Raw genomic sequence first — 24,800 nt, forward strand, 5'->3', positions numbered from 1 at the left:
GAAGTCTTATAAATCAAACTCCCAGAGACAAATAAAAGCAAGAAGAAAATGACAACAAAGTACCTAGGCAAGATCTACTGAACAGAGAGAGCCATGGATGGAGATCCATGTCAGTTAATGAAGAATGTGTTGCAGGGTTTGCGTTAGGTGTGTATTTCATAGAGTAAGCTCTGTCTTTACCCACAGTTTAAGACATCTCTGTTGGTACAGAGTACTTTATAATTTAGCAGTCTTAACTGGACTTGCATTCAAAAGAGAGGCTATAGTTACAGACCCCACTGAACTGAGGTCCTCTGGAGGCAATAAAACACTGAGGAGATGCTATCTCATGGATTTGGAGTATGGCATTCACTTGAAAGTCAAGGAGACAGCTGATTTAAAGTTTCCAGCTAGGTCACAGAAAAGTCAGTAGCGGCTGCTTCCAGCCGAGTTCAGAGTCTGAATATTTATGGTGTCAATCTGAAATCCAGATAACCACAAATAATATAAATCCATTAACTCCCCCTCTACAAGAAAAGCTTTTTGGCTGCTAATGCCTTGATTGCTAAGTTACTGTAGGACTGGTACATGGATTTGTTGCTCTGGGGCTTTCTCTTTTTTTTCCTTCTCTCTCTCTCTCCCTCTCTCTTCTTCTATACCCACACCTCTTCTAGTAACTGTGTATGCTTATGCCAAGCTGTGAGGCAACTGCCCAGGAAAATGAGGCAGAGCAGCAATGCTGGCAATCGATGGCCTTTTTAATTCTTTCTTGATAAAATGCTGTGCTTTTGATAGTCCATTTGACAACCGCACTCCTGGATTATTCGAAGTTTCCACCATTTACACAGAGAACATACACTACCCAAGTTACCAGATTGTTGCTTCTGAAGTCTCTTGGCTTATTTGTTTTCTCCATAGTAAATACCTCGCCCATCAAATAATAAGCTTATCTTGGGAGCTCAGAGTGGGAAACATAAGGCCACCTAGAAGGGCCACCAGCTGCAGGTGATGCTGCTGCCTTTCCACTCCAGCCAGCTCTTGGAGGCGGCTCATCCCTCCTGAACTTCTGTTTGGCTCCCTTGCCTGTTCAGTTTTTGTTATCTTATAGTGTCTCTGAGAGCCAGACAGGCCAAAGTAGTCTTGGACAAGGTGGTCGTGGCTGAGATGATCCAGGCTTTCTCATCCCAGGAGAACCACTAAGCACATGGATGGGGCTTGGGACAACGTGCAGAGTGCATAACCTGGGCAAGATGCTTCAATCTATGTTGCCATACAGTTGGAGCAGGAAGTTAGCTGAGTCTGTGCCTTCAGCTGCCATGGGAAGGTGTTCTTAAATTGTTCTGTTTGGTCAAGTCCTATAAGGAAGCCCAGGATCCCAAGATTACCAGCCTGTTCAGCTGGTGGCGCTGTTCCTGCCACCCATGGCACTGCCCCCAAGGCCTGCTTCTGGTGGTAGCACGACACCTCCTGAGGGTTTGCCGTCATGGGTGCCACTACCCAGGAAGAGAAGACCTTGGTCTGCCAGATGATAATAAATGAGCCTGTGACTAATGGACAAAACCTCACAAAGAAAATCCCTGATGGAGTGATCTGGGTGGTCAGGGATCAAGGTATAGCACTCCTCTGAGTTGAACCACTCTGATTCTGCCTTCTTTATTTCAAATATATTATCATGATCTTGAAGACAGATAATAAAATCCAACCATCATTTTTTTCACTGCTGCCTCCCTCACTGTTGCAGTTTTAGTATGTTGGTCCTATGTTAGATGCTTGAGTGTGAAAGGCAACAGAGGGACACCCTAGTATCAGGAAAATTATGGCTTTAAACAAAGTAACATTGGCCTACTTAAAGACTTCTAAATAATGAATGAATGATGAAGCTCTGTTAGGATCAAACACACAAACAGCTTGACATGCGACATACAAAGTCCTTCTAGAGCACTGGTTCTCAGTCTTGAACTTAGAGCAGTAGCTCTCAACGTTCTCTGTGCTTCAGCGTCACATACTAAAGCTTTTAAAAAACATAGATTTCTTGTCCCCACCCCCAGATATCTGAATTCAATTTGTTTGAGGTGAAAAACTGGGCAGTGGAATTTTAAAAAGTACCCCAGGTGATTTTAACATGTAACCAGGACTGGGAACCACTAATTTAGAGATTCTGATTTCATGAATTGAAGAGTTTAGGCTCTTCAAAAGATTTTTATGCTCGCTAATATGTAACACTTCCATGGCACATATTTTGTCAGGCATTGCTTTAGGTATTTTACAAACATAAACTCATTCATTCCTCTCAACAACTCTGTGATAAGAGTGCTTTTATTATTCCCATTTTGCGGACAAGGGAACTGAAACACAAAATCATTAAGCTTCTTGTCCTGAGCCACAGAGCTGCTTCGTGGCAGAACTGAGATATGACCTCATCAGAGTACCAGAGATTTGCTGTGTTCCTCTACCATAATGCCTACCAGAGGTCAGAGGACCACTCACTTGGACACGGAAATACCAGAGCCTGCTAAGGAGCATAAGAGAATCAGTTTCTCAAATCTCTGTTTCCATTCAGAGGACATTTCTATTAACTTGGATGCAATAGGAATCAGTAAAAAAATCAGAGTAGACGGCCCTTAGTCTCTCAGTCTAAATTTCAGGGAAGAGATTTTTAAACTTTAAAATCTAATTATGTACCATGTGTGTCTTTTCTTTCTCTCTCTCTCTGTTTTTCTTTCTTTTCCTTCCTTCCTCTTTATTGCTCTTTCTTCCTTTCTTTCTTTCCTTCTTTCTTTTTTCCCTCTTATCTTACAAAAAGCAAACAAAGAATTAAAGTGGGTTTGTTTGGGTTGCTATGTCATTTCCTGCTCTTAAGGCCAGGAGACCTTTTAAAAGCCTATTTTAAATCTCAAGTTGCTTCTTAAGCAGTTAATGTGTCTTACAAAGTCACATTTAGATGAGTTCAGCCTAAAGGAATCAAGAAAGTATCAATTACATAACCTTCAAAAGAATGCTGCCCTAAGAATGGAAATGAACAGCCCCTGGAGTTTGCCTTGTTTTGCAAGACTTCTATGTCTGAGAAGGTGTCTGAAATATTTTTCATACTCTAAATGGTTTCATACTCCTATTTGCAAATAACAATAATGAATGACTACAAAAATAGAAGCTGTGTTTTCTCCTTTGTCCTATGAGGAAATGTCACTAAGAAAAAAAGTGCATACCACTCCCATCTTTGTATGTAAGAGTTAGAGCAATAAAAAACAGGTTTATAACAGGATCAATGCATTTGACAATCACCAAAGATGTATTTAGTAGCAATCGTCAAATTGTATTTATTGTATTTACTGGCCAAACACTGTGGGGTTACCCCTAAGACACCCTTCCTTCTGCTATGATATGCTGGATAACTCACTTCCCACTTCTAGAGGGAGCTCCATTCCAGCCTCAGGGAGCAATCTGACCCATGGCAAGTTCACATAAAGGCTGCTAGATCCGTGGTGCTATGTCAATCTAGTTAGCCTCACTATTTACTAATTCAAATTCAACTCAAATAATTCCTGAGTATCTATTCTGCACTAGACCAAGCAAGGTACACATTCTTTTCACGGGGCTTCAGTGACAGCGATGTTATCTTTAGAAAAGTATTTGCTTACCAGGTAATATGCCCTAGGCATTTCCACGGCAACCTGGAGTTTCATGTTACTCTTCACTCCGTACCATACCATTCCTCCCAAGGCCCCACCTCCAAACAGGTGACCAACTCATCCAGGTTTTAGTATTGGAAGTACTATGTCTCCTAGGATTGTTCAGATTTCTCTGTCCCAGAAAACTCCTCAATACTGGACAAACAAAAATATTTGGTCACCCTACCCCCAGCGCATATCTGAGCATCATTTTAGCTTTGTGCCTTGGCTTGTTTAGAGGCCCACACAAGTGATGTGTTGTAGCTCAGGTGGATCACAAAGGCACTGCGCTTCTCAGCCACCAGCAAAGAACCTAGTGAAAGACTGAGCAACACGTTTTGACCTTTGTGGTTTTGGTTTGTGGACAAGGGGGTTCGCTGCCAGAACAGTGTTATCCTACACAGGAAGCATGGGGTGGGGGTTATACAGGGAGTCTATCCCTGTTGAAGAAATGGAAGGCCATTTATGCTTTTTTGTGTCTCATAAATCACTAGCTTCCATACTTGAAAACCTCAAGTCAAAATGCTCAGCCAGAATTGAGAGATGGTCAGTCTGCCTTTGGCAGCACGATGCCAGCGTCATTTACAGAGCAGGTACCAGCAGCCCTGCTGACTGTGTGTCATGTCATCCATCATGTGAAACTAAACCAACAAGGCGTGAAGAGATGGTGTGGGAACTCCTGTCAGAGGGGTCAGACTACTTCATCAAGAAGGCAGGGCAATGTTTAGGATAGCAGGCTAATGGGGAGGGTTTTTCAGGGCATATTTGTAAAGGGTGCTTCCCCATACTCTGAAAAGAAAAACTCAGGAGGCAGAAGCTCACATTTATTTTGGGGGCACCAAATTACATTTGAGAAGGTACTCTCACTGCTGAAAATACACTACTAACTCATTCTTTCTTCTTGCTTGTCCTTTTTAATTTTTTTCCTGGTGTCAACAGCTGAAGTGACCACATTGAGAAGTGGTGCAACTTTAGAATACAACTCATATTTTATGAAAGATAGATATTTTGAAGTAGGCTTGACCACGGACATGGTTTGGATCTGTGTCCTCACTAAATCTCATATTGAACTGTAGTTCCCAGTGTTGGAGGTGGGTCCTGATGGCAGGTGTTGGATCGTGGGGGTGGATTTCTTGTGAATGGTTTAGTACCATCCTGTTGGTGCCGTTCTCATGACAGTGGATAAGTTCTTGCAAAATGTGGTTGTTTAAAAGTATGTGGCATCCACTTCTCTCTCTCTCTCTCTCTCTCTCTCTCTCTCTCTACTACTCTGGCTATGTGAAGTGTGCGCTCTCCCTTTGCCTTTCACCATGGCTGTAAGTTTCCTGAGGGCTCCCTAGAAACAGAGCAGATGCCAGCATCATGTTTCCTGTACAGCCTGTGAAACATGAGCCAATTACACCTCTTTTCTTTATAAATTACCTCATCTCAGGTATTTCTTTATAATAATGTGAAAACACACTAATACAAACACCGAGCCAGTCTCTGATACGAAGGCCCCACAGTATGCAACAGTTTATCTCAGATCCTCTAGACAGGTACAAGGAAACATCTAGACATTGTTTCTGTAACATTGGGATTTTAAAGTTGGAAAACTTGGTAACTGTCCAGTCCAATGCTATTTTCCTCTTTGAATTTATTGAAGAGAAATATGAGGGTCAGAAAGGAAGAGTGATGTGTGCTAAAATGACTGGGTAAATCAGTAGTAAGGACAAAACTGGAACAGCCCTGTGCACTTTAGCAACATATTCTTTGGCTCCAATGAGGGCAACATGAATACATTAAACCTCAAAGTACAGAAACATATATATAGTCAACACACAATGGGCTTTATGTAGAATCCATGCCTGACACATATTTAGCTCAAAAACTATTTGTTGAATAAGATGAGAAAATAAATTTAGGAAAAATTGACATAAATCTACTGCGATTATAAGATTCTGTTACCAAAAACAAACTGATCTTTAAAAGCTAACGTTCATTGGAAACTCGTATGCCAGAACTGTTCAAATGCTTTACATATACTAACTTGTTTAGTTAACACTATAACTTAATACATTTGAATTCCCATTTTACAGATGAGGACCTTTAAAGTATTGAGGTAACATGTCCAGTACCATGAAGTTAGTAAGTATGACACATGTACCTTCCAGAACCCAAGAAGTTAAGCATTAATCTATATCATATTCACTATACTATATTCACTAACTGTGCCGTTAATTGTGATAAAAATGTTTTCATCTAGTTTGTTTTACAAAGCACCAAATAAGCTATGTAAAGCAAGCTGTGTCTTAATTCAGTTGTGTTTGTAATCTATATGAGATAATTTTATCCTACCTCCTGATTGGTTGGCATGAAATATAGAAAATCAGGAGATTATGAGGTAGCCATGTAATGCAATGCTGTGGAAGACAGAGTGAGTTATGAAGATGATTTAATATCGGCAAAGATAGTTAAAATGAGAAATAATTATCTAGTTTTTGCTGAAAGTATTCCTGAACAATAACAGTTCAAATGTTCTTTTTTAAAATTTTTATTATGTTTTTACTTTAAGTTCTGGCATACATGTGCAGAATGTGCAGGTTTGTTACATAGCTACACATGTGTCGTGGTGGTTTGTGGCACCTATCAGCCCATTGCCTAGGTTTTAAGCCCCTTGTGCATTAGCTATTTGTCCAGATGCTCTCCCTCCCCCTATCCCCATCCCAGTAGGCCCCAGTGTGTGTTGTTCCCCTCCCTGTGCGCATGCATTCTCATTGTTCAACTCCCTCTTATGAGTGAGAACATGAAGTGTTTGGCTTTCTGTTCCTGTGTTAGTTTGCTGAGGATGGCTTCTAGCTTCAACCATGTCCCTTCAAAGAACATGGTCTCGTTCCTTTTTATGGCTGCATAGCATTCCAAAGTATATATGTACCGCATTTTCTTTATTCAACCTATTATTGATGGGCACTTGAGTTTGTTCCATGTCTTTGCTATTGTGAATAGCACTGCAATAAACAATATGTGCATTTATTTTTATAAAAGAATGATTTATATTCTGTTGGGTATATACTCAGTAATGGGATTGCTGGGTCAAATGGTATTTCTGGTTCTAGATCCTTGAGGAGTTGCCACACTGTCTTTCACAATGGTTTAACTAATGGACATTTCCATTGACATTTCTTGATTTTTTTAATAATTGCAATTCTGACTGGTTTGAGATGGTATCTCATTGTGGTTTTATTTGCATTTCTCTAACGATCAGTGATGTTGAGCTTTTTTTCATATGTTTGTTGGCCGCATAAATGTCTTCTTTTGAGAAGTTTCTGTTCATATCCCTTGACCACTTTTTGATGGGTTTTTTTTTTTCCTTGTAAATTTGTTTAAGTTCCTTGTAAATTCTAGATATTAGACCTTTGTCAGATGGGTGGTTTGCAAAAATTTTCTCCTATTTTGTAGGTTGCCTGTTTGCTCTGATGATAAGTTTCTTTTGTTGTGCATAAGCTCTTTGGTTTAATTAGATCTCCTTTGTCAATTATAGCTTTTGTTGCAATTGCTTTCAGCAATTTCATTATAAAACCTTTGCCCATGCCTGAATGAGATTCCCTAGGTTTTCTTCCAGGGTTTTTATGGTTTGGGGTTTTAGATTTAAGTCTTTAATTCATCTTGAGTTAATTTTTGTATAAGGTGAAAAGAAAGGGCCCAGTTTCAGTTTTCTGCATATGACTAGCCAGTTTAACTAGCATGATTTATTAAATAGGGAATCATTTCCCCATTGCTTATTTTTTTTTGTCTGATTTGTCAAAGATCAGATTGCTGTAGATGTGTGGTCTTGTTTCTGAGGTCTCTATTCTGTTCTATGTGTGATCTTATTTCTGAGGTTTCTATTCAGGTCTACAGCCTGTTTTGGTACTAGTACCATGCTGTTTTGGTTACTGCAGTGTTATAGTTTGATATCAGGTAGTATAATGCTTCCATCTTTGTTCTTTTTGCTTAAAATTGTCTTGGCTATGCAGGCCTTTTATTATTATTATTTTGGCTCAATATAATTTTAAAAATAGTTTCTTCTAATTCTGTGAAGAATGTCAATGGTAGTTTGATAGAAATAGCATTGAATCTATAAATTACTTTGGGCAGTATGGCCATTTTCATGGTATTGATTCTTCCTGTCTATGAGGATAGAATGTTTTTTGATTTGTTTGTGTCCACTCTTACTTCCTTGAGCAGTGGTTTGTAGCTCTCCTTAAAGAGGTCCTTTACATCCCTTGTTAGCTATAGTCCTAGGTATTTTATTCTCTCTGCAGCAACTGTGAATGGGAGTTCATTCATGATTTGGCTCTCCGCTTGTTTACTGTTGGTGTATAGGAATGCTTGTGATTTTTGCACATTGACTTTGTATCCTGAGACTCTACTGAAGTTACTTATCAGCTTAAGGAGTTTTGGGGCTAAGAAGATGGGGTTTTCTAAATATAGAATCATGTCATCTGCAAACAGAGACAATTTGACTTTTCTCTCTTCCTATCTGAATACACTTTATTTCTTTTTTTTGCATGATCACCCTGGCCAGAACTTCCAGTACTATGTTGAATAGGAACAGTGAGAGAGGGCAACCTTTTCTTGTACTGGTTTTCAAAGAGAATGCTTCCAGATTTTGCCCATTCAGTATGATACTGGCTGTGGGTTTTGTCATAAATAGCTTTTATTATTTTGAGATATGTTCCATCAATATCTAGTTTATTGAGAGTTTTTAATATTAAGCGATGTTGAATTTTATTGAAGGTCCTTTCTGCATCTATTTAGATAATCATGTGGTTTTTGTCATTGGGTCTGTGTATGTGAATGTCCATCTCATTCTCCATCCAGTTCTGCGACCTTTCTGGATAGGTGTTGTGATCATTTGGAGGAGATGAGGCACTCTGGCCTTTTGGGTTTTCAGCATTTTTTTCATTGATTCTTCCTCATCTTCATGAGTTTGTCCAGTTTCAACCGTTGAGGCTGCTGACCTTTGGATGAGGTTTTTGTGGGGACTTTTTGGGATTGATGTTGCTTGTTGCTTTTTGTTTTTCTTTCAATAGTCAGGTCGCTCTTATCTAGGGCTGCTACAGGTTGCTGGGGGTTCACTTCAGGGCCTATTCATCTGGTTTGCTCCCATGCCTGGAGATGTCACTCGAATAGGCTGGAGGACAGCAAAGATGGGTGCTCTCTCCTTCCTCTGGGATCTCTGACCTTGAGGGGCACTAACCTGATGCCAGTAGGAATGTTCCGGTATAGCATGTCTGATAACCACTGTTTCAGTGTGTGTGTCTGTGTGTGTGTGTGTGGGGGGGGTCTCACCCAGTTGGATGGCATGAAAAGTAGGACCTGTTAAATGAAACACTTTGCTGTCTCTTGGTGTAGAGGGTTTGCTGCAGTGGGGTGAAACCCACTCGTCTGGGCTGCCTGGATTCCTCAGAGGAATGCCCAAGTCTGCTGTTCCATGGAGACTACAGCCAGCCCTCCCTTCTAGGGGCTTAGGCCCAGGGGGATCGGAGTTCTGTCCCTGAGCCCCTGACTGGAATTGCAACTCCTGCAGGGAGGCCCTGCAGCCACATGATTGGCTATTGCCCGTCCCCCAGGGAGCTCAGCCCTATTAGCAGGCAGCTGCAGCATTAGCGATGGCTGCCCCTGCCCTGGAGAACTTGGCAGGCTTAGGCCAATTCTAGCAAAGTGACTGTTGTGATTCTGTGCAGCTACATGGTTGGGACCCAAGACCCTGGTGGCATGGGCTCACAAGTAGGATCTTCTGATGGATTGCACAGTTCCGTAGAAAAGGCATAGTTTCCCAGGCTGGGTAGCATGCTCACTCACCACCTCCCTTGGCTGGGGGTGGAGGATCCCCTGCCACATGTAGGTATTGGGGGGGCTGCCACACCACACTGCTCTTCCTTTCTCTCCATGGGTCATGCCAGCTGCCTAGTTAGTTCTAATGACAGAACCTGGATACCTCCATTGCCAGTGCAGAATTCTCATGCTGTTTTGGATCTTTTTGATGGGAGCTTCCAATTGCTGCTGCTTCTAGTCAGCCATCTTGGCCCAAAGGAAACCAAATGTTCTTAAATTTTAATCACCATAAACTTATTTGCCTCTACTTTGATATCCTGGTTGGATTCTTTCACTAGAAGGGAACTCCCTAAGAAAATAACCAATCCAGTTACCCCAGTGCATCCATTAATGCTCATAGAGATCTTCATCTTCAAATATGTAAATATCAAGATAATGGGAGGTAGGTTTCTCACTACAAGAGAAGGAAGTTACAAATATGGGAAGAAAGAAAACTAGAATTAACTCCCATAGTACTAGAATAGAATTGGAGGTAAATGCATAATGAGTATGCATAGAAATAAATAGATGATAGGTAGCTAGATAATAGATACACAGATAATAGATAAGGTATCATATATGTTACAAATGTAGATATAATTTTGACTATAAATATATACACAGACATATACATAGATACATATTGTGTTATTTTCCTAGGGCTGCTGTACAAATTACCCACATTTGGTGGTTTAAAACAACAGAAATTTATTTTCTCACTGTTTGGAGGCCAGAAATCCAAAATTAAAGCATTGGCAGGGTATATTCCTTCCCTGAGGGAGAAGATCCCATTCGTCTCTCCTGGCCCCTGCTGGTAGATAGTACTCCTTGACACTCTGGTATTCTTTGGTGTGTAGCTGCATCCTTTACATCTTTGTCTCTATCTTCACATGGCATTCTTCTCAATGAGTGTCTGTGGCTCTGTGGCTCCACATCTTCCTCTATTTTTCCTTATAAAGATGCCAGTCATTGGATGTGGGGCCCACTCTAATCAAATATGACCTCATCTTAATTAGTTACATTTGCAAAGGCTCTCTTTCCAAGTAAAGGCACATTCTGAGTTATGGTAAATATTAGCTTTGTGGATACACTATTGAACCTGTTACGTATGTGTTTTCTAACATTTCCTAACATCACTAATCCTAAGAGGGCTTGGTTGTAGTGGCACACCAAAAGCAATGAGCATACCTAGCACTAAGAGTTTGGTTTCTAATTACCATGCTTAAAAGAACTAGAGATTTTATGTGTGTGAGGAGTGTAAATGACTAATTTGAGGACTCGGTAAGGGAAAGAATTAGGTAAGAATTGAATATCTTGTGTGAGAAAGCAAGATTGTGATCAAAGAATGATTGAGGAAAAGTGAAAAGGACTCAGAAGTCAGTGTGAAAGAAAGTCTAAGTAGCCAAAATTGGAAAAATTTGAGCATGAAAATAAATAACTCAGATAATTAACCTCAAATAATACTGAAAACCAACAGTCAATACTTATATAACTAAATTCATACATAACATACATATGCTAATTGAAAATAGCGAGATTTTTCATTCTTTTTCACGTCAATATCATTTCATCATGTGGATGTATGGTAGTTCATATAACTGTTTTATTGCTAATTCAAATTATTTCCAATTCTTAGCTATTTTAATAGTATTGCAATGAACATTTTTATAGTCTCCTGTTTTTAAAGGAGCACTAACAAACCATAACACAGTTTGTACAGTAGGTGATCTGTGCAGCTAACCACCATGGCACACATTTAACTGTGTAACAAACCCGTACATCCTGCACATGTACCCCTAAACTTAAAAGTTTGAAATTTAAAAAAAAGAGTGGCAGGAGATATACAAACCACATTATAGTGTTAAAGATCTGAGTATATTTAAGCTGGAGAAAAGATGATTGGGGCCAGGCACGGTGGCTCATGCCTATAATCCCAGCACTTTGGGAGGCTGAGGCGGGTGGATCACAAGGTCAGGAGTCTGAGACCAGCATGGCCAATAAGGTGAAACCGTGTCTCTACTAAAAAATACAAAAATTAGCTGGGCATAGTGATGGACACCTGTGGTCCCAGCTACTTGGGAAGCTGAGGCAGAAGAATTGCTTGAACCCAGGTGGCAGAGGTTGTAGTAAGCCAAGATCACACCACTGCATTCCAGCCTGGGTGACAGACAGAGTCTCTGTCTCAAAAAAAAAAAAAAAAAAAAAATTGGGAGGTAAATTACCAAATGGAAATTTTCATCTTTAAAGGAACTCCACAGGAATAATATAGCTTCTTATATCTCAGACACTATTTTCAGTGCTTTATATGTCTATATAAGTGCAATTAATCCTAACCATAATCCTATTAAGTAGTTACTTTTATTATCCTAATTAGGTAAAAAAAAAAAATGAGGCACCAAAGGGGTCCATTATAGTCCAATATTAAATGGAATAAAAATATTAAAAAGTGACTCGTATTAGCCACTATTTTTTGTGCAAGAAGCAATATGGTTTATTGGACATAATCTCGATTAGTCATAAGGGTATAAATACGGACCCATCCACTTATTCACTATTGACCTATTTGACTTTGTTCTGGTCACATGACTTTCTATACCCTAGACATTTTAAAAAGGATTGAAGGTGATCAGTTCAGTTATTTACATAAGAAACATGTATTTATTGAATGTAGTAGGTAGTGTTTCAAATTCTGGTGCTTCAGTTCTCCTGCAAGTTGCAATCTGGAAGAAGAAACAAACTGACAGATAAACAAACACGTAGATAAAATAGGTTACTGTTAGATGCTATGAAGAAAAGAAGCCCATGAAGAGTAACTATATTAGATAGGAGGTTCAGGGAAGGCCTTTTGGAGGAGATTTCATTTGCAGAGAGTCCTGAATGAGAAAAAGCCAGCCAGAGGAAGATCTGGAAATAGAAGATTCTAGATGGAACCACCTCCAGTGATGATCCCTGAGGAAAGACATGCTAGGAGGAGTTGAGGAGGAGCCAGAAAGCCAGTTTGGTTGGAGTTTCAGTATTGAGTATTGGGTAGACAGAATGAGGCTGAAGAAATAGAAGTTCACTTTGATTTTGCACAGAGCAGTGTGAAGAGCTACAAAAACAAAGGATATTTCTAAACACCATAAACCACATGTGCTTTTCATCTTAGTGTTGGTGTCATTGCTGCTGCCAAGGCAGGGCACTGCACCTGGCCACAGGAATATTTTCAAGTAGCAAGGCCAAGTGCACCGTAGGCAGGGGTTATCATCTCTCATTCCCTCATTCCCTAGCACCAGAAGAAAAAAAATGCCTTGGATAGGCTGGGGGAAAATGTCTGAATATTTGTCTTCTTTATCAAATGCATCTTCTATTGACAGAATCCATAGCTATATTGTTAATATTCCCATATAAACAATCACCCTCATTGAAGAAATTAAGTGTCCACTCCATCACTTCCTGATGTGAATACATCAGTGTCATTGTACTTAAAGCAACAGGATAGTGAAGAGCCAGTCAATTAAAATGATCATATGGGTTTATTTAAAAAGTAGGCAGAGAGCAGTCAGCTTGTTACAATGGTGAAGACATGTTTACAAAATACAAATGGAAGTCCGATATGGGTCAAGTATAGTGCAATGAAAAAACTGTTTTTATAATCATTCTTAAAGTTGGCTTTTCCAAAGGGCTAGTACTATTTTGCCTTATTTAATAATAAAGCAGGGGTCCCCAAACTTTTTACACAGGGGGCCAGTTCACTGTGCCTCAGACCGTTGGAGGGCTGGACTATGCAAGGTGTGACTCCCTTCACAGCCAGCGCTGCTGCCTCCACTATCCCAGACAGCAGTATACAGTGTCACAGGCCCAGCACTGCCTCCAGTGCTGTATACAGGGATGGCGGTGATCAGCCTGTGACACTGTGTATACAGTGTCCTGGACATCTGCAGCAGTGGTGGGCCTCTTCTGTGGGAAGCCCACTGCTGCATGTTTCCCCTATTATAAGACACCTCCTAAAAATAAGACAACCCCTGTCTTTTGGGGTTAAAATTAATATAAGACAGGGTCTTATAATAGGGGAAACACAGTGTGTAGTAATGTGGGGGGAGATTTTTGGGCAAAGGGGGGTTATAGGGGCCATTATGTTGTTGTACATTTAGGGGAGTATGGGGACCATTGTACTGGGTAGTAATGGTTATAGTGCTTTGCCTTTCTTCCTACTTCTGCTGTTATTTCACACTGCTTCCGGTGATGTGGGGCTCCGCAGCCGCAGACCAGATGTGTGTCATATGACGCACTTCCGGAGCCGTGATGCGTGTGTGCCACGTCACCGGAAGTAGTACTGTACGTGAGGGATGCCGCGCTTTGCAGTGCCACCACATACAGTACTCACTGACCACCAATGAAAGAGGTGCCCCTTCCTGAAGTGCGGTGGGGGCCGGATAAATGGCCTCAGGGGGCCGCATGCGGCCCGCAGGCCATAGTTTGGGGACCTCTGTGATAAAGGGTCCTCGAGATCAAATACATCTTTCACACATGTCTACAATTTAAATCAAAATTTTGCATCTGAGTCTACCTGCATGGGAGACACAGTGAGAAAAGAAGAGTTTTCTCAGGGCTCTTTCTTCAATGGAACACATACATTGCTTAAAGCAAAAGCCTTAAGTATTAGGTTTCCAGAGCTTTGCCGCTGAATAAGAGGCCAGATAAACTGTAAACTATAGCGTCAGGTGCCACTGACCAATGAAGAGTCCAACAAGATGGACTCAGGTGGGAGTAGGGAGCAGAGCTTCTACTAGAATGCTGAACTTGAACCTCTGTCACCTTCTTTGTTGCTAATTATTTATGTGACTGTGCACAGAATAGTTAGGTTTCAAGGCTCTAATCTTTACAGTGAACTCAGAGTAAATTGGCTCTTTATAAGAAGATCATCATCACTTCAGCTCCCTTTCAGCTTTGTGTTTATGGCTTTATGAAATACATTAGAAAAGGAGGTGAACCCCCCAACCCCAAGAATGCTGTGATAGAAGAAGCTCTCAGTGCAACAGAATATTGGTAACTATTGGGTGGTCTTTGAGAAAGTCACTTCCCATTTCTCTTCTTCAGTTGTTTTTTTTTTTTTTTTTTTTTTATATTTTCATAGGAAAGAGGTATATTAAATCAATGGTCTCCTAGCCAAAAATAATCTTTATTCCAACAAACTTTTATACTGAGTTTCAACACTTAACATTTTAAAAGTAAAGCTGGCCTGATGAAAGTAGAGGCTAAAAACTTAAACAGCTTAACTCAACTGTTCTTGATGAAGCTGTTAATGCTAAGGGCTGGCTAGCCTATAATTTTACCATAGTCAAACTGATTTGCATGCAGTTTTGGACAGCCATGTTCCATTACATAAAGTGAGACACACCTGTATTCAGCTCTGGTGTCCTGAAAAAAAATTTTTTTATTGCATTTTAGGTTTTGGGGTACATGTGAAGAACATGCAAGATTGTTGCATAGGTACACATATGGCAGTGTGGTTTGCTGCCTTCCTTCCCCTCACCTGTATGTCATTTCTCCCCATGCTATCTCTTCCCACCTCCCCACCCCCCAATCCCTCCCCCATTTCCCCCAAACGGACCCCAGTGTGTAGTGCTCCCCTCCCTGTGTCCATGTGTTTTCATTGTTCAACACCCGCCTATGAGTGAGAACATGCGGTGTTTGATTTTCTGCTCTTGTGTCAGTTTGCTGAGAATGATGGTTTCCAGGTTCATCCATGTCCCTACAAAGGACACGAACTCATTGTTTTTGATGGCTGTGTAATATTCCATGGTGTATATGTACCACATTTTCCCCGTCCAGTTTATCATTGATGGGCATTGGGTTGGTTCCAGGTCTTTGCTATTGTAAACAGTGCTACAATGAACATTCGTGTGCATGTGTCCTTGTAGTAGAATGATTTATAATCCTTTGGATATATACCCAGTAATGGGATTGCTGAGTCAAATGGGATTTCTATTTTTAGGTCATTGAGGAATCGCCACACTGTCTTCCACAATGGTTGAATTAATTTACACTACCACCAACAGTGTAAAAGTGTTCCTATTTCTCCACATCCTCTCCAGCATCTGTTGTTTCCCGATTTTTTAATGATCGCCATTCTAACTGGTGTGAGATGGTATCTCAATGTGGTTTTGATTTGCATTTCTCTGATGACCAGTGATGATGAGCATTTTTTCATATGTTTGTTGGTCTCCTGTATGTCTTCTTTTGTAAACTGTCTGTTCATATCCTTCGCCCATTTTTGAATGGGCTTGTTTTTTTTTTTTTTTTTTCTTGTAGATCTGTTTTAGTTCTTTGTAAATTCTGGATATCAGCCCCTTGTCAGATGGGTAGACTGCAAAAATTTTTTCCCATTCTGTTGGTTGCCGATTCACTCTACTGACTGTTTCTTTTGCCGTGCAGAAGCTGTGGAGTTTGATTAGGTCCCATTTGTCTATTTTGGCTTTTGTTGCCATTGCTTTTGGCGTTTTGGTCATGAAGTCCTTGCCTATGCCTATGTCCTGAACGGTTTTGCCTAGATTTTCTTCTAGGGTTTTTATGGTGTTAGGTCTGATGTTTAAGTCTTTAATCCATCTGGAGTTAATTTTGGTGTAAGGTGTCAGGAAGGGGTCCTGTTTCTGCTTTCTGCACATGGCTAGCCAGTTTTCCCAACACCATTTATTAAACAGGGAATCCTTTCCCCATTGCTTGTTTTTGTCAGGTTTGTCGAAGATTGGATGGGTTGTAGATATGTTGTATTTCCTCTGAGGCCTCTGTTCTGTTCCATTGGTCTATATCTCTGTTTTGGTACCAGTACCATGCTGTTTTGATTACTGTAGCCTTGTAGTATAGTTTGAAGTCCGGTAGTGTGATGCCTCCTGCTTTGTTCTTTTTGCTTAGAATTGACTTGGCTATGCGGGCTCTCTTTTGGTTCCATATGAAGTTTAAGGTGTTTTCTGAAAAATTTTTATACCAGTCAAACTGTGCTATCCTTTCCAAACCCAGCTCTGAGAAATTTCCACAAAGCTACATGTTAAATTCTCAGACACTTTTACTCTCTACCTAGGGAGTACCTAAGGCACTGTGAGACCTCTTCATGACCCAGCTCCATTCTATCTCCAGAAGAGGAAGAGAGGAATCTCCCTCTACTGGATAAACTTTTTTCACAGAATTTATGATCACCCACTCTTGCACCTGCAGGTCAATGCACAAATAAAAAAGAAGTCCCCTAAGGGAATTGCTAACAATGTAATGAGACTATCAGGGTTTTGGCTCATGAGGTTAAATGCCTTTGAAGATATAAGGAAACATTGCAGAGAAAATGTCTCTAGCTGTGTCTAAGACTATCACTCTTACAACCACCAGAATAAAAATCTACTTTTTTCTAATAAATGACATAACAGGTCTTGACAAGTCTTTTTTCCCTCTCTGGAGCCTCGGCTTTCCCACATTTGAAGGGGATTGGCTCCATACAGCTTGCCCTCAAGGACCCCAGAGATTAAGAAGATAAATGTCAGTAACATGCAAGTTCCCTAATAAAGGGGTGTTACAGGAATATCAAGTCCTATCATGATTCCCAGAAGAATTTGCTACCAGAAAGGTTCTTGGGGATTAGTTAAGGTTAAGCTGTGTGTACTGAAGAAGGGGCAAGGGCTGAACCTCCTTGTTGATCTGTCTGGCTTCACTGTTACCAAGCCAACATTGTACGGAATAAAGGGGCAGGGAGCCTTCATGGAATTAATGACTCAGTTGCTCATTCAATACTGACATAGTGAGAGTGGAATGTTAAGTGCTTTTTAACAGTCATTAAGCACATTAGAGCTTTGATATCTTAGTCCCTGTGTCTTTTACCAAGTTCCTAGAAAATAAGAATGCTATCAGAGTGAGGTGAAAAACACTATGGAACTCAAACTTTTTGTTTCCACCTAGTAGCACTAGAACTAAACTGGGAAATAATTGATTCTTTGGGAAAGAAAGGTGAGTTGAAAGTGAATAGAACCCTACTGTATCAATTGCCTATGTGCCTGCTTTTTCAGAGCTGCTTTGCTGGGACTGCATTTCCTAAAGGACTTACAATTCCACACCCCTCTGACCCAAAGCATTGTAATCTGTAAAAACTGATTATCAAGACAGCCCCTGGTAGAGCATATCAATCAGTTGGTGCTGAAGCCTGCATCTTTGTTAAGTAAGAAAAATTTTAGCAAAAGATAGACATGTATACCCATACTCACTAAGAACTATATGTATTATGATAATTCATATATAATGTAAACAAGTTTGCAGATAGGTTCAGTAAGAGCCAGACCCCTAGAGAATTTACCGTCTTTTATTTTCTACAATCTGCTCACATTTTCTAGTGTGATAGAATTAATAGATCCGATAGAAACATACCTGCATTTACTAAACAATGGAGTTGAGTAAACACTTCATTAGCCTGCATTCTATTGGCTTAGGCCCCCTTTAACCCACATTTCTACACACTGATGCTGCAGTAATAACAGAGGTTCATAGTCATACATCTGAAGTATAACAATAGCTTGAAGAGTCTTTTGAATTTCTAAAGAAATATTGTCTTGCTTTAAATTTACTTCTGGTTCTATGTGTATTTATGGTCTATAGAAGGTGAGCAGATTGTGGCTCATGGGCCAAATTTGGCCTGCCATCTGTGTTCGCAAATAATGTTTTATCGGAGCACATCTACACCCATTCACTAACGTATTTGCTTATGACTGATTTTGCACTACAGTGACAGAGTTGAACAGTTGAGACAGAAATTATGTGGTATGCAAAACCTAAAATATTGACTATTTGGACCTTCTCAGAAAAAGTTTGTCAATCTGTGGTCTATATTAATTTGGAAAGTAGAATTCTGAGCATAAGCTGTGTTGTAAACAGTGGCATGCCGAAGTCTGTTCAGCTCATCAATGCCGATTGTTCACATCTCATCTTACCTACATATCCAGTGATACCATGTTGGTGGCTAGAAATTAGCCATGGTGGGAGTATTTACATCAAAGCAATTGTGAAGCACTACTAATCTGATTTCTCTCCTACAAGGAACCATTTGATAAATATTGACCAGCACACTACTGGTAGGAACCCTCTATTAGTTAAAATTTGAACTTAGGCAAGATAATATACATGCTGGCAGCTATAGTGGCCTCAGTGAAAGATTCCTTCTGCTTGAGAAAACAGAGGGAAAAGGGGGAACTTTGTCTTGCACTTTAGGTACGAGATCAGCTACAATGGGGTAGAGCACCAAGGAGGTTCCTGGGGTCACTGAGTCCCAGGCTTAGGCTCTTGGACAGCATTTATAGACCGGCCCTGGGCCACAGGGGATTGCATGGCCCTGAAGGGTGAGTCCCAGGTCTGGCAGAATTCACTGAGCTGACTAAAGAGCCCTTGGGCTTTCAGTAAGCATTGATGGTGGCCTGGTAGAAATCCCTGTGGGCCAGTGGTGGTGGCGGCCATCGGGAGAGGCTCGTCTGCCTGTAAAAAGAGGAGAGAATAGTGAGAATGACTTTGGTCTGAGGTTTGAGGGCCAGCTTCGCTGCAGTAGAATACAACACACAAGGTAAATGTCTGTGTTTTTTGATTCCAATACCTGGCTCCCAGACAGTATCTCTAGACCTGCCCAGAGTCTGAAGGAACTCAATGCCCTTAAGGAAAGGAAATGAACATACGTGTGCAATGAACATACGTGTGCATGTTTTGGTATCAGGATGATGTTGGTCTCATAAAATGAGTTAGGGAGGATTCCCTCCTTTTGTATTGTTTGATACAGTTTCAGAAGGAATGGAACCAGCTCCTCTTTGTATGTCTGGTAGAATTTGGCTGTGAACCTGTCTGGATGCGGACTTTTTTTGGTTAGTAGGCTATTGATTGCTGCCTCTACCTCAGCCCTTGCTATTGGTCTATTCAGGGTTTCAACTTCCTCCTAGTTTAGTCTTGGTAGAGTACAAGTGTCTAGGGAATTATCCATTTCTTCCTGGTTTTTTTGAGTAGAGCTGTTTGTACTAATCTCTGATGGTAGTTTGTATTTCTGTGGAATTGGTAGTGATATCCCCTTTATCACTTTTTACTGCATCTATTTGATTCTTCTCCCTTTACTTTTTTATTAATCTGGCTAGCGGTCTATTTTGTTGATCTTTTCAAAAAAACCAGCTCCTGGATTTATTGATTTTTTTGAAGGGTTTTTTGTGTCTCTATCTCTTTCAGTTCTGCTCTGATTTTAGTTTTTTTATCTTGCTCCTCTAACTCCTTCAATTTTGACAATAGGGTGTCGATTTTAGATCTTTCCTCTCTTCTCTGGTGGGTATTTATTGCTATAAATTTCCCTTTTGACATTGCTTTAAAAGTGTCCCAGAGATTCTGGTAAGTTGTATCTTCATTCTGGTTGGTTTTGAAGAACATCTTTATTTCTGCCTTCATTTCATTGTTTATCCAGTCAACACTCAGAAGCAAGTTGTTCAGTTACCAAGTGATTGTATGGGTTTGAGTGTGTTTTTTGATCCTGAGTTCTAGTCTGAGTGTGCTGTGCAGTCTGATATACTGTTTATGATTTCTGTTCTTTTGCATTTGCTGAGGAGTGATTTGCTTCCAATGATGTGGACAGTTTTAGAGTAAGTGCAATGTGGTGCTGAGAAAAATGTATATTCTGTGGATTTGGGGTGGAGCATTCTGTATGTCTATTAGGTTCGCTTGGTCCAGCTCTGCATTCAAGTCCTGGATATCCTTGTTAATTTTCTGTCTCATTGATCTGTCTAATGTTGACAGTTGAGTGTCGAAGTCTCCCACTATTACTGTGTGGGAGTCTAAATCTCATTTTAGGTCATTAAGAACTTGCTTTATGTATCTGGGTGCTCCTGTGTTGATATATTTAGGATAGTTAGCTCTTCCTGTTGGATTGATCCTTTTACCATTATGTAGTCTTTCTTTACGTCTTTTGATCTTTGTTGGTTTGAAGTCCATTTTATCAGAGACTAGAACTGCAACTCCTGCTTTTTTTTGTTCTCCATTTGCTTGGTAAATCTTCTTCCATCCCTTTATTTTGAGTCTATGTGTGTCTTTGTATATGAGATGGGTTTCCTGGATACAGCACACTGATGGGTTCTGACTTTTTATCCAGTTTGCCAGTCTGTTTCTATTGATTGGGGCATTTAGGCCATTTACATTCAATGTTAATATTGTTATGTGTGAATTTGGTCCTGCCATTTTGTTACTTGCTGGTTTTCTTTCCCATTAGTTGACTCAATTTCTTCATTCCATTTTTTGTCTTTGCCAACTGGTTTGCTTTTGCAGTGACTGGTACTTGTTCCTTTCCATGCTTAGTGTTTCTTTCAGGAGTTTTTGTACGGCAGGTCTAGTGGTGACAAAATCTCTCAATAATTGCTGGTCTGTAAAGGATTTTATGAAGCTTAGTTTGGCCGGATATGAGATTCTGGGTTGAAAGTTCTTTTCTTTAAAGATGTTGAATATCGGCCCCCACTCTCCTCTGGCTTGTAGGGTTTCTGCCGAGAGATCTGCTGTAAGTCTGATGGGCTTCCCTTTGGGGGTGACCTGACCTTTCTCTCTGGCTGCCCTTAGCATTTTTTCCTTCATTTCCACCCTGGTGAATCTGATGATTATGTGCCTTGGGGTTGCTCTTCTTGAGGAATATCTTTGTGGAATTCTCTGTATTTCTTGAATTTGAAATTTGGACTGCCTTTCTAGGCTTGGGAAGTTCTCCTGGGTAATAACCTGGAGTATGTTTTCCAGCTTGGATTCATTCTCCCCATCACATTCGGGTACACTGATCAAGTGTAGATTAGGTCTTTTCACACAATCCCATATTTCTTGGAGGCTTTGTTCATTTCTTTTCACTTTTTTCTCATCTTGCCTTCTCTTTTTATTTCATTGAGTTGGTCTTCAATCTCTGATATCCTTTCTTCTGCGTGATCAATTCAGCTATTAAAACTTGTGTTTACTTCACGTAGTTCTCGTGCTGTTTTTCAAATCCATCAAGTCGCTTATGTTCTTCTCTAAGCTGGTTATTCTAGTTAGCATTTTGTCTAACCTTTTTTCAGGGTTTTTGGTTTCTTTGCATTGAGTTAGAACATGTTCCTTTACCTCAGACAAGTTTGTTGTCCACCTTCTGAAGTCTGTTTCTGTCAATTCATTGCATTTCTTGGTCAAGTTGTGATCCTGTGTTGTTAAGGAGTTGTGATCCCTTGAAGAAGAGGTGATCTGGTCTTTGAGGGTTTCATCTTTTTTGTGCTGGTTTTTTTTTTTTTTTTCCCATCTTTGTGGATTTACCTGGCTGTGTTGTCAGCGAGCTGCTTGATGAGGTCGCTTGCCTGCTCGTGGAGGCACTACTGGGTTTCTAGGTATTCCTTCAGCCTGTGTCTGTTTATACTGGGAGATTAGGCCTGCCTCTTCCACTTGTAGGTGCTGCTGGGTTGTCAAGAACACAGTCCCGTTGTTATGTAGGCTTCCTGTGTTTTTTGTTAAAACATGTAGCCCAGTCCCTTCCCTCTAGTGGTGGGTTATGCCCTTCCTCCACTGGGCTGGATCATTCAGGGTTTATCTCAGACTGTGGCACTGGTTATGCAACCCATACAGTCACAGCTTCGGCCCTCTGGGGTTTGTGGGGCAGGGTAGGGACCCACCCAGCTGCTCCCACTTACAGCTCCCTCTTTCTCTGGGTGATAGTTCAGTCCGTAGGCTCTTATTCAGCTCTGGGCTTGTAATTCCCAGTGCTTGTCTGGCAAAGATCTCCTGTTCTGTGTATTGCTGAGGCTTTAGGGGAATTGCTGTACCTGGACTGGAGTGCCAGAGGGGAGCCTCTGACTCGCCAGTCAGATGCCCTTTCTGGGTGAAGCAGGACCCCTCCCCCGCTCAGTCTGCCCTGAGTGGGCTTTGCTCACCCTCGGACCAGACCCATTGAAATGCACCTGGTACCTTGGTTGTAGCTAGGAGATCTCTGGATTTCTGCGTCTCTCTCGCTGGGTGTTGTGCACTGGATTTGTGTCTAATCGGCCATCTTGGATCCCTCCCGCAAGTCCTAAGCTCTCAAGTGATCGTAGGCAGTAGCCAGGTTGTGGTTACAGTAGGCCCTGGGTGAGACCCAGTGCTGTGCTGGCTTCAGATCTGACTCAGCACAATCTCAGTGGTGATGACTACAAATGATAATGGAAACATAACATACCAAAATAGATGTTATACAGTGGAAGCAGTACTAAGAGGAAAGTTTATAGCTATAAGTGCCTACATCCAAAAGAAACAAAACTCAAACAAATAAGCTGATGTTGCATCCTAAAGAAGTAGAAAAAAAAAGAGCAAACCAAATCCAAAATTAGTAAAAGAAAATAAATAATAAAGATCAGAACAGAAATAAATGAAATTGTAATAAAAAAACAATAAAAATTAACAAAATGAAAAGATAAAATTGAAAAACCTTTAGCACAACTAAGAAAAAAGGGAGAAGACCTAAATAAATAAAGTCACAGACAAAAAAGGAGACATTACAACCCATACTGCAAAAATTCAAAGGATTATTAGGTTCTACTGGGTGCCAATAAATTGGAAAACCTGGAATTAATTGATAAAGTTTTAGATACATACAGCCTACTAAGATAGAGCCATTAAGAAATCCAAAATCTGAACAAGTAGGGAGATTGAAGCCATAGTAAAATGTGTCCCACCAAAGGAAAAAACAAAACAAAAGTTAAAAATTACATGAAGGGGAACAACAAAACAATTAATGGCTAACTTCTAATCAGAAATTATGGAAGCCAAAGATAATAAAATACAGCTTTAAAATAGTTATATCAAAAACTACCAATCAGAATTTTATATGTAACAAAATGTTGCTTAAGAATTTTTAAAAAATGAAAATATTTTAGATAAGAGAAAGCTAAAACCTATACTACAAGAAGTAACACTTATTCAGGGTAAAGAAAAGTGATGATTCAAATAACAGCATTAATTATCTTTTTGGTATTCATAGAACCTTAAAACAATCTTACAACTACAGAATGAACATTCTTTTCAAGTGCGCATGATCATTCAGAAAGATAGACTTTATACTGGACCATAAAACAAATCTCTTTAAGAAAATTTGAAATCATATAGAGAATGTTTTCTAACCACAATAAAATTAAGGGAGGGGAGCACTACACACTGGGGTCCGTTGGGGGGAAATGGGGGAGGGGCGGGGGGTGGGGAAGTGGGAAGAGATAGCATGGGGAGAAATGACAGATACAGGTGAGGGGACAGAAGGCAGCAAAGCACACTGCCATGTGTGTACCTATGCAACAATCTTGCATGTTCATCACATGTACCCCAAAACCTAAAATGCAATTAAAAAAAAAAAAAGAAATATATGTGTAAAATCCTCAAGCATTTGGAAATTAAACAACGTGTTTCCAAACAATGGCCAAAGAAGTAAAACAAAGCATTGTAAGCATCCACTGAATGATAATATAAATGCAATACATCAAATATACAAAATACAAAATGCGATATATGGAAGCAAGCATACTGTTCACAAAAAGTATTTGAAAAAGCAATTATTTACTACCTGATTTTAGGATTTCTACAAAGCCAAAAAAATCGTGATAGAGTGATACTGGCATAAAATTTGGAAAATAAGTGAATGTAAAAGAGTTAACACAGAAATAGAGTTATATTTGATTTTTTTGATAATGCACCAGAACAATGAGGAACAAAATTCTTTTCAACAAATGATGCTAAAATAACTGGTTATCTATAAGGAAGTAAATGAACCTTACTACATACACAAAAGTAAATTTGAAATGGATTATAGACTTAAATATAAATGCCAAAACCTTAGAGTTTTTATAGGTGAAACTTGGGTTTAGACAAAGGAGTATTACACAGATCCTAGTAACCTAATTGATAAATTAGACTTCATAATTGAAACTTTCTCTAATCCAAAAATACCACTAAGAAAAAGAGCAGGCAACAGCAAACTTGGAGAAAATGTCCATAATACATACATCTCAGAAAGAATTGTATCCAGACTATATAAACACTCACACTCAACAGAACATCTAAAATAAAAAAGAATGACAACATCAAATGTGGACAAAGATGTAGAGCAACTGGAACTTCATAGATTGTTGGTGGGAGGATAACAGTTCCACTACTTTGAAAACATTTTCAACAATTTCTTTTAAAAGTAAACATATGCCAACTATATAGTCCAGCAATTCTACTCCTAGGTACTTTTCCAGTAAAAAAATAAAAGCATATGATGACAAAAGTCTTGTAAAAGAATGATCATCAGAGTTTTATTTGTAATAGTTGAACAATGAGAAA

The 24,800-nt window shown here is 40.0% G+C and overlaps 2 long non-coding RNA genes across 8 annotated transcripts in view; one reads left to right on the forward strand and one right to left on the reverse strand.

Moving 5' to 3' along the window:
• The window catches only part of LOC141582265 (uncharacterized), a 329,329-nt gene that overhangs the window by 241,718 nt on the left and 62,811 nt on the right, over nt 1–24,800 (forward strand). The window lies entirely within an intron of this gene.
• Nucleotides 1–24,800, reverse strand: part of LOC141582264 (uncharacterized) — a 432,453-nt gene that overhangs the window by 70,218 nt on the left and 337,435 nt on the right. For 3 of the 5 annotated variants that reach the window (XR_012515086.1, XR_012515084.1, XR_012515082.1), the window contains 2 exons: nt 22,419–22,636; nt 15,948–18,968 (listed from right to left, as the gene is read on the reverse strand). The exons of the other annotated variants lie outside the window; for them this stretch is intronic. This is a non-coding gene — a long non-coding RNA (uncharacterized LOC141582264). Of the gene's footprint in view, nt 1–15,947; nt 18,969–22,418; nt 22,637–24,800 lie in introns of those variants that run through there. 5 annotated transcript variants of the gene reach the window in all.

Source organism: Saimiri boliviensis, chromosome 19 (genome assembly GCF_048565385.1).
Source record: "Saimiri boliviensis isolate mSaiBol1 chromosome 19, mSaiBol1.pri, whole genome shotgun sequence".
NCBI lineage: Eukaryota > Metazoa > Chordata > Mammalia > Primates > Cebidae > Saimiri > Saimiri boliviensis.